General features: G+C 38.3%; 1 pseudogene; it reads left to right on the plus strand.

Annotated features, from left to right (window-relative positions):
* The first annotated feature begins 471 nt into the window (after positions 1-471).
* On the plus strand, positions 472-6,582 carry LOC113448761 (vomeronasal type-2 receptor 26-like; annotated as a pseudogene).
* Positions 6,583-7,875: the final 1,293 nt, after the last annotated feature.

Genomic DNA, 7,875 nt, shown 5'->3' on the forward strand with positions numbered 1-7,875 from the left:
ATCTATCTATCTATCTATCTATCTATCTATCTATCTATCTATCCATCCATCCATATATCAGGTCATGAAGAGGATGTGTAGCATCTCAGACAATACTGCAGACTGGTGGACACTATTGCTCATATACATCAATTCCTAATGGTGGACACAGAGAGCTTGAAGGAATAGGTCTTTATGAAGCTTCTGGCATATTTTAAGTGTGGTGATGTTTGACCAAAATTATTACTAATAGAGAAGATTCCCACTTCAATAAGTCAATTTTGGTCCTTTGGACCAAATAAGTCATTTTTGGCACCTTTGGACCTTTAGTCCCAAAATTCCTCATCCATAATTCTGAGAATTAAAGTCCATACTTCTTAAAGTGGGCAAGTTAGTAAAAGCACTGTTCTGATGTAATATAATTATATATTTCACTTGGTGCTACAGCAATCAGGAGAATTAAATTCAATTCTTTCTCTCTTACTTACAGATATGATTGCCTGTTCCGAATGTCTAGCGGATCAATATCCAAGTAAGGATAAAGTTTGATGCATCCCAAAAACCATAACTTTCTTAACTTATGAAGAACCTTTAGGAATCAGTTTAGCTGTGATTGCTGTATTATTTTCAATTATTACCATGCTCATACTTGGAATATTTATCAAGAATAAGGACAACCCTATTGTTAAAGCTAACAACAAGGACCTCACCTACACTCTTCTCATCTCCCTTCTCCTTTGCTTCCTTTGTTCTTTTATCTTCCTTGGAAAACCTCTCCAACTGATTTGCTTCCTCCGACAATCAGTCTTTGGCTTTATCTTCTCTGTGGCCATTTCTTCTGTGTTGGCCAAAACCATCACGGTCATTGCTGCATTCATGGCCACCAAACCAGGTTCCGGCATGAGAAAATGGTTGGGGAAAAAACTGTCCATCTTAATTGTTCTTTTCTGCTCCTTCATTCAAGCAAGTATTTGTTTGGCATGGATGATCACTTCTCCCCCCTTTCCAGAACTTAACATGCAATCCATGATTGAAGAGATCATAGCAGAATGTAATGAAGGGTCTGTTGTGATGTTTTATCTTGTCTTGGCCTATATGGGGTTTCTGTCTTTAGTCAGCTTTGTGGTGGCTTTCCTAGCTAGGAACCTGCCAGACACATTCAATGAAGCCAAGTTCATCACTTTTAGCATGTTGATGTTTTGTAGTGTTTGGTTATCTTTTGTTCCCACCTATTTGAGCACCAAAGGAAAGTATATGGTAGCTGTGGAGATCTTCTTCATCTTAGCTTCTAGTGCTGGTTTATTGGGATGTATCTTTTCCCCCAAATGTTACATTATTTTGCTGAAACCTGAGCTCAACAACAAAGGTCAACTTGTAAAGAAAAAGCATTTCTGTCTATTGAATCATGGTTATATACATTTAAAAATAGGTGTTGCTTATTATAACTTTCAAGTTTACCAGTATTATTTATTCCTGGTATGTATAAACTGTGTGTGTGAAATGAATGGAAATGGAAAGTAAATTCTTTTCCTGTCTAATGCTGGGGTGTCAAATTCATGGCCTGCAGGTCAGGTGTGTTATGCGCAATCCATTCCTACCCCCAGTTTAGTTAAGGGGAAAAAGTTGCTATATGTCTTGTGACAACAATGTGATGCCAATAAAATTGGGAAAAAATTATTTGAATATCTTAATAAAATAATACTAAAGTATATTTGGCACGGGGAAAAAAGCAAGATTTACTTTAAAAATGTTACAGTACACAAGGACTAGAGGAAGGTTTGGATTATCTAATTTGGAATTATACTACCAGGCTATGGTGTTAATATGGATGAAAGAATGGATTGTATTGAGGAACACAAGATTCTTGACTTTGGAGTGGCATGATTTGCAACTGGGTTCGCATGCCTTTTTATGGTGTGGGAAAAATAAGATACATGGTTACTTTCAAAGACATTATATAAGAAATGCTTTATTGTTAATATGGGAGAAAATTAGAGAACAGCACTATTTGAAGACACCAGTTTGGCTTTCGACAATGGAAGTACTTATTCATCCAAATATTATTAATATGGGAAATATTGTTGGATAAAAGATATTTTGAATGAAAAGGGTGAGCTCAAAAGTAAACAAAAACTGGTGTCCGGTTTTGCAAGGATTCGGCGGCGGCAGGAATCTGTGATCATACGCAGTTCCCGCTGTACTCGCTGCCCAAGTTCCTCTGATCCAGATGGATTTGGAGGATATGGTTGTCCCGTAGAGACAACCGAAGAGAGAGGGGATCCGGATAGGGGCTTGGAGGTATCGCAAACCCCCTTCTCAGCCAGCAAAACCCCTTTTTCCCAAGGCAGTGGAGCGGCGGTCAGCAATGGGTGCCACAAAGAAGCCTGCAGCCAGGTAAGAATTTGTGCAGGAGGAAGTTGGAGAAAGTGAAAGTTTTGGCTGAACCGGGACAACAAGGAACTTCTAAACACCCTGGAAACTTAATCATTTGAAGCATACATTGTCTCCAAAGGAGACAGTAAAAGCGGCGGAAGAAAATTGGAAAGGGAAAGTTATTTTCTTTCACTCTCCCTCTCCATGGAAATAGCAGAAGGAAATCTGGAAACCTGCTTGGGCATAGAAGGTATTTAACTTGAAACTTAAAGCCAAGGGGATAAAAGATTTCTGAATATTGGAATTAAAAATTTAAAAAATCTTTTTTTTTTTGCTATAAGTGGAAGGGAAGAGGTAAAGAACTTATTTTAAGATTGTACTTAAGGAGACTGCATAGAGTTTATAAGATATTATAAGATCAGAAATAAAAGACATACGATTTCTAGAAAATTACTTTGGAACTGTGTATTTGAATTCAACCCCAGGAAGAGGAAAAATAGAAAGAAGAAAGTGCTAAATGAAACTGTTTGTTCTGATTTGGATTGCTTTGTGACTTTGGGATTTTTGTGAACTATTTCTTGAAGATTAAAAACATTTGGGTTGTTTTTAAAAAATGGCATTATTTTTTGAAGAATTACAAATGGAATTTCAAAAGTTGAAAGAAGAACAAGAAGGCAAGGGCTCTTCTGGATCTATTTTCCATTTTTTAAAAATGGCGATTTCTACCTATCAAGAAATACAACAAGAAGAAGGCTGGGATGAAGAAGAAGAAGAATAGACAAATACTCTTAGTGGAGGAAGAAAAGAGAAAGGGGATGAAAATGGAGAATCCAGGATTTAAAAAAGCAACCAAGAAAAGGAAAAATAAGATGAAAAATCAATATGATGTCAGAAAGCAACAGAAAAGAGAAAAACAACAGAGAGGGTGGATTAAGAGAGTGAAATTTGAGAGATGGGGGGGCAAAAAGCTAGAATTGATAAGAAAGGAAGGGAAAAAGAAAAGAGAAGTCATGAAGGTTTTAAACAAGATGTTACAAAACAGGTGTTTTTTTAGAGATAAAGGGTAAAATATAATCTAATAAAAATGATTCTGCAAAAGTACATAAGATTGTATGGTAGATATTAGTATTTGAAACTGAGTTAGAAAATTAAAATATTATATGAGTTAGTAATGCATTAAAGAGAAGTTATAAAAATGTTTAAGATTTAAAAATAGAGTTTAACTTCCCATGAAACCTTGTTCTTATTATATTATAAACTTAATATTCTCTTTTTTTGTTTTATTACTCTAAAATGTAGTACTTATTAAATTTAATATTTTTTGCTTGCTTTATTATTTTGAAATGTAGTATTTAGAATGTACTAAGCAGAATCAGTATGAAAAGTATGTATTATTCTAAGTTTTAAATTTAGGGGAAAGATAGAAAGTTGTCATACTTCAATCAGTGTTTACAGGGGAAATATTGTATTAGAAAGAAAAGATAAATAGATAATTGAAAGAGATGGACAAAAGATGCAAGTATAATTATCTAAATTGAGATGAAATAAATTATATAGAATTAAGAGAGTGAATAGATGAGAGAAAATATACAGAAAAAAAAGAAAGTTAAATAAGATATGAAATAGTATATTAAGTGAGCATGAATTTGATTTATGTCTGTACAAAAATATGTATCCCGGGGTAAGCCGCTTTCCAAAAAGAAGTTTTATGTATTTATGTTTTGTGTTATGTTTGTCTATGCTTGAATTAAGGATGTTAGAAGAGAACTAATGAAATTCTATACAATGAATATATACAATCTAAGGCAAAGGAAATACAATCAAATAGAAGGAAAGGGAGAAATAAAGAGGAGTCGGAAGAAGATATGAATTTGAACAGATAAGATAAATATATACATTATAATTCAGAATTATCTTGTTTCTAAATGAGATATTTTATTTTCCAGAAAAGATATTTTATGTTATTACATCCTATGTTCTGTTTGTTTGTGTATTGTTTTTAAAAAATTAATAAAATTTGTTTTTTAAAAAAAGTAAACAAGAAATAAATGAGCAAGGGATTGATATGTTTTGGTATTCATATGTGTAAATACAGTCTAGATATGAAAAATATGCTAAACTAGTGGGTTTCTCTAAAGAATTGACAGAATTGGATAAAATACTAACGGGAACAGAAGAAAAACTGATTAAAAAACTGTAGTTATTTATTGGGTATTAAATTGGAAGAAGAAAAAGTGAAAGAGACAATGACAGCATGGGCAAAACATTTTGGTTATACCATAGAAGTAGACAAATAGCAGAAACTGTGGGAGAGAAATTATAAATTAACAATGTCAACTGCATATAAAGAAAACTTGTATAAGATGTTTTATAGATGGTATTTTGCACTAGCAAGACTGGCAAGAATATTCAAACATAAATCAGCTAAATGCTGGGAATGTCATCAGACACCAGGATCATATTACCATAGGTGGTGGTCACAATACACACGTGGTTGGAAAAGATGATACAGCAACATATTGATTTAAAACCTGAAATATTTCTTTTGGGGATAATACCTGAAATATATTAAAGAAAAGGCATATTTAATCATTCATATATTAACCATGACAAAAATTGTATTTGCACAAAATTGGAAAAGTAAAAAGATTCCAACAGATGAGAATGTGATCAGGAAAATATTAGAATATGCAGAGATGAACAGGCTAACACTAGCAATTAAAGAAAAGGAACAAACTGAATACTATATGATATGGGAACTATTTTATCAATGGCTATATAAAATATGGAAATTAGAATAAAAATGGAAATTAGAAATTAAAGAAGACTAGCAAAAAATAGTACACATCTGAATAAGAATTCATTATGCCAAGAAGGGGATTGCTATAATAATTAGATATATTATGCATAGTAGTATAAAGTAAGAATAGAGTATTAGTATTATAGCAGTGGTGGGATTCAACATTTTTTACTACCAGTTCTGTGGGCATGGCTTGTTTGCTGGGCGTGGCTTGGTGGTCATGTGACTGGGTAGGCATGGCCAACTCAGCAAGGTGGTATGGCAAGGTGATGCGGCACCTTGCTGTAAGTGATGTCGAGTTGGCCACGTCCACTTAGTCATATGACTGATGCTGCAGAGACAGGGTGATTTCCTACCTTCCCTCCCCTCCTCCACCCTTGAGCTGACAAAGAAAAAAAGCCCAAGTAAAGATCACAACTGCCTGCCGAGTCTGCCTGCCCAATGGGTTTTATTTTGGGGTGGTTTTTGTGGTTTTTGTTTTGTTTTTTGACCCTTGGAGATAAATTTGCACCACCAAATGTTACTGTACCACATTGTTGCGGCACTGCCTGTTGCTGCTGTTGGCGCCGCTGTGGCTGTCTGTTTGCTCAAGTAAAAAACCTCACCAGCTCAGGGTGACTGTGGGGAGTAAGAGGGGAAGCCAAGGCGCTCACCTCATAGCAGTCAACTTTGCTCTCTCTTGTTCCAGTTAGGTGCTCCTGGCAAGCATGAAGGGAGGCAGACAACACGCAGATGCATTTCAAAAGTCAGAGAACTTTGCCCAAGACTTCTCATGAATTCAGGGGCTACACCTTTCCCAATGATGAATTGGAGGTGATCTAACAAAATGTCTTCCAGCTCTTAAATATTGACTTTAAGAGAGCCCCCATGGAAGAAGCCAAGAATGAGAGCAAAAGTAGTGTCGGCGGGGATGACAGAGGTATGTGATGGGTCCCTCCACAGTCCCCTCCTGGGTGACAGCCAGGGCTCCTCTTTTCCTTCCGTGTATCTGCCTCCTTTCACACTCCTTGTGGAGGGACACACAGCCTGTCACCCCTGCTGCCACTACGGCTGCTCTCATTTCTTGGCTTCTTCCATGGGGTTGCTCTTAAAGTTGACCTTTAAGTGGTCCCAGAAAATCCACCCTCTTGCGCGGTGCCTGCCCTCCCAGTCCCGGAGCATGCTTTCTTTCTTCTCCTGGCAGGTGCACCTCTTCCAGCCCAGCCCAGCCAGCCAGCAGGTGACCACATGGCCCAGGGCTTCTCGCATCTCTTGTTATGAGGTGCCTGCAGTGGCTGTGTTTTTTTTCAGTGCGGCTGCAATCCAGCAGCCTCACTGAAAAAAAGCATGCCCTGTTCTATTTGCTGGGCCTGGCAAGTCTGAGCAGCCAGCACATGGAACAAGGCTGCACTGGACCGTTGGAGAAGCGGAGCGGAGACAGAGATAAGTAGCAACCTCTTTTGCAGCACAGAAATCCTCCCCAAATTGGCCAGCTGGTCTTCTCTTTCTCTACCTGTTTATTTTGTATGGCCGAGGAGGAGGAGATCAGCTGGCCAAAGGGGCAGCTGCTGGAGGTGACTGTTTTTTAGTCTCCAGTCACCTTTTCAGCACAGAAATCCTCCCCAAATCAGCCAGCTGGTCTCCTCCTCCTCAGCCATACAAAACAAATAAGCAGAGATGGAGACGACTAGCTGGCCAATTCGGGGAGGATTTCTATGCTGTGAAAGAGGTGGCTACTGATCTCCAGCTTCACTTCACTTCTCCAATGGTCTGTGCCACCCTGTTCTATGTGCCATCTGCTTGGACTTGCTGGGCCTGGCAGATAGAACAGGGCAAGCTTTTTTTCGATGTGGCTGCTGGGCTGCAGCCGCACCGAAAAAAGCACGTAGCAGCTGCAGGCATCTCATGACAAAATGGGTGAGAAGCCCCAGGATATCTGCTCACCCACCTGCTGGCTAGGCTGGGTCAGGCCGAGCTGGAAGAGGTGTGTCCACCAGGAGAAGAAAGAAAATGTGCTCTGGGAGGGTGGGCAGGCAGGTGGATGTTCTGGGGCTGCTGCACATAAACACTGCATGTGTAGCAGCTGCACACACAGTGCATATGTGCAGCAGCCCTGGGACATCCTCCCATGCTGTGCCATGGCCGCACAAGGTAGGGAAAGCTAGGAGAGCAACTGGGGCAAGTGAGCAACTGGGTGACCAGGTCAGGGGCATGGCCAGCCAGGGGTTGCCACCGGTGTGATGACCCACGCCAAATCACCACTACCACTTTGCCTGAACCAGCAAACCAGTTGAATACCACCTCTGTATTATAGTAATGAATATGTATTAATTGTAATTGTTATTGCACAAGACATTTATACCCAGATAACATACTGTTTAATGAAAGATGGACTGTTTGCATAAAATAAAAAATATATCATTAAAAAAATAACAGATAGAGGTCATTATGTTGGTTGTTCTGACCAATATGTTTTGATTAGTCAATGTAGTCTATATTTTATGAGTGGCATGATGGTCTACTAGTGAAAGCTAAGAGTTCAATTCTAGCTAGCAGCAGATATTTTTCTCCTAGGGCACAAAGAAAAAATATCTGCTGTGAACTCCATGTGGTGTCAGGAAAGGGATCTCGTCGGTAAATTCTTAGCTCCATACAGTCATCCTGACTCTACCCTGAATTAAGGAATTACAAGGTCATAAAAAGGAAGTTTTTAAATGTAGTCTATTCTGTGGGAATCATTAGAT

The sequence above is a fragment of the Pseudonaja textilis genome, chromosome Z (genome assembly GCF_049901715.1).
Source record: "Pseudonaja textilis isolate UNSWEBS1 chromosome Z, rPseTex1.2, whole genome shotgun sequence".
In the NCBI taxonomy this organism is placed as follows: domain Eukaryota; kingdom Metazoa; phylum Chordata; class Lepidosauria; order Squamata; family Elapidae; genus Pseudonaja; species Pseudonaja textilis.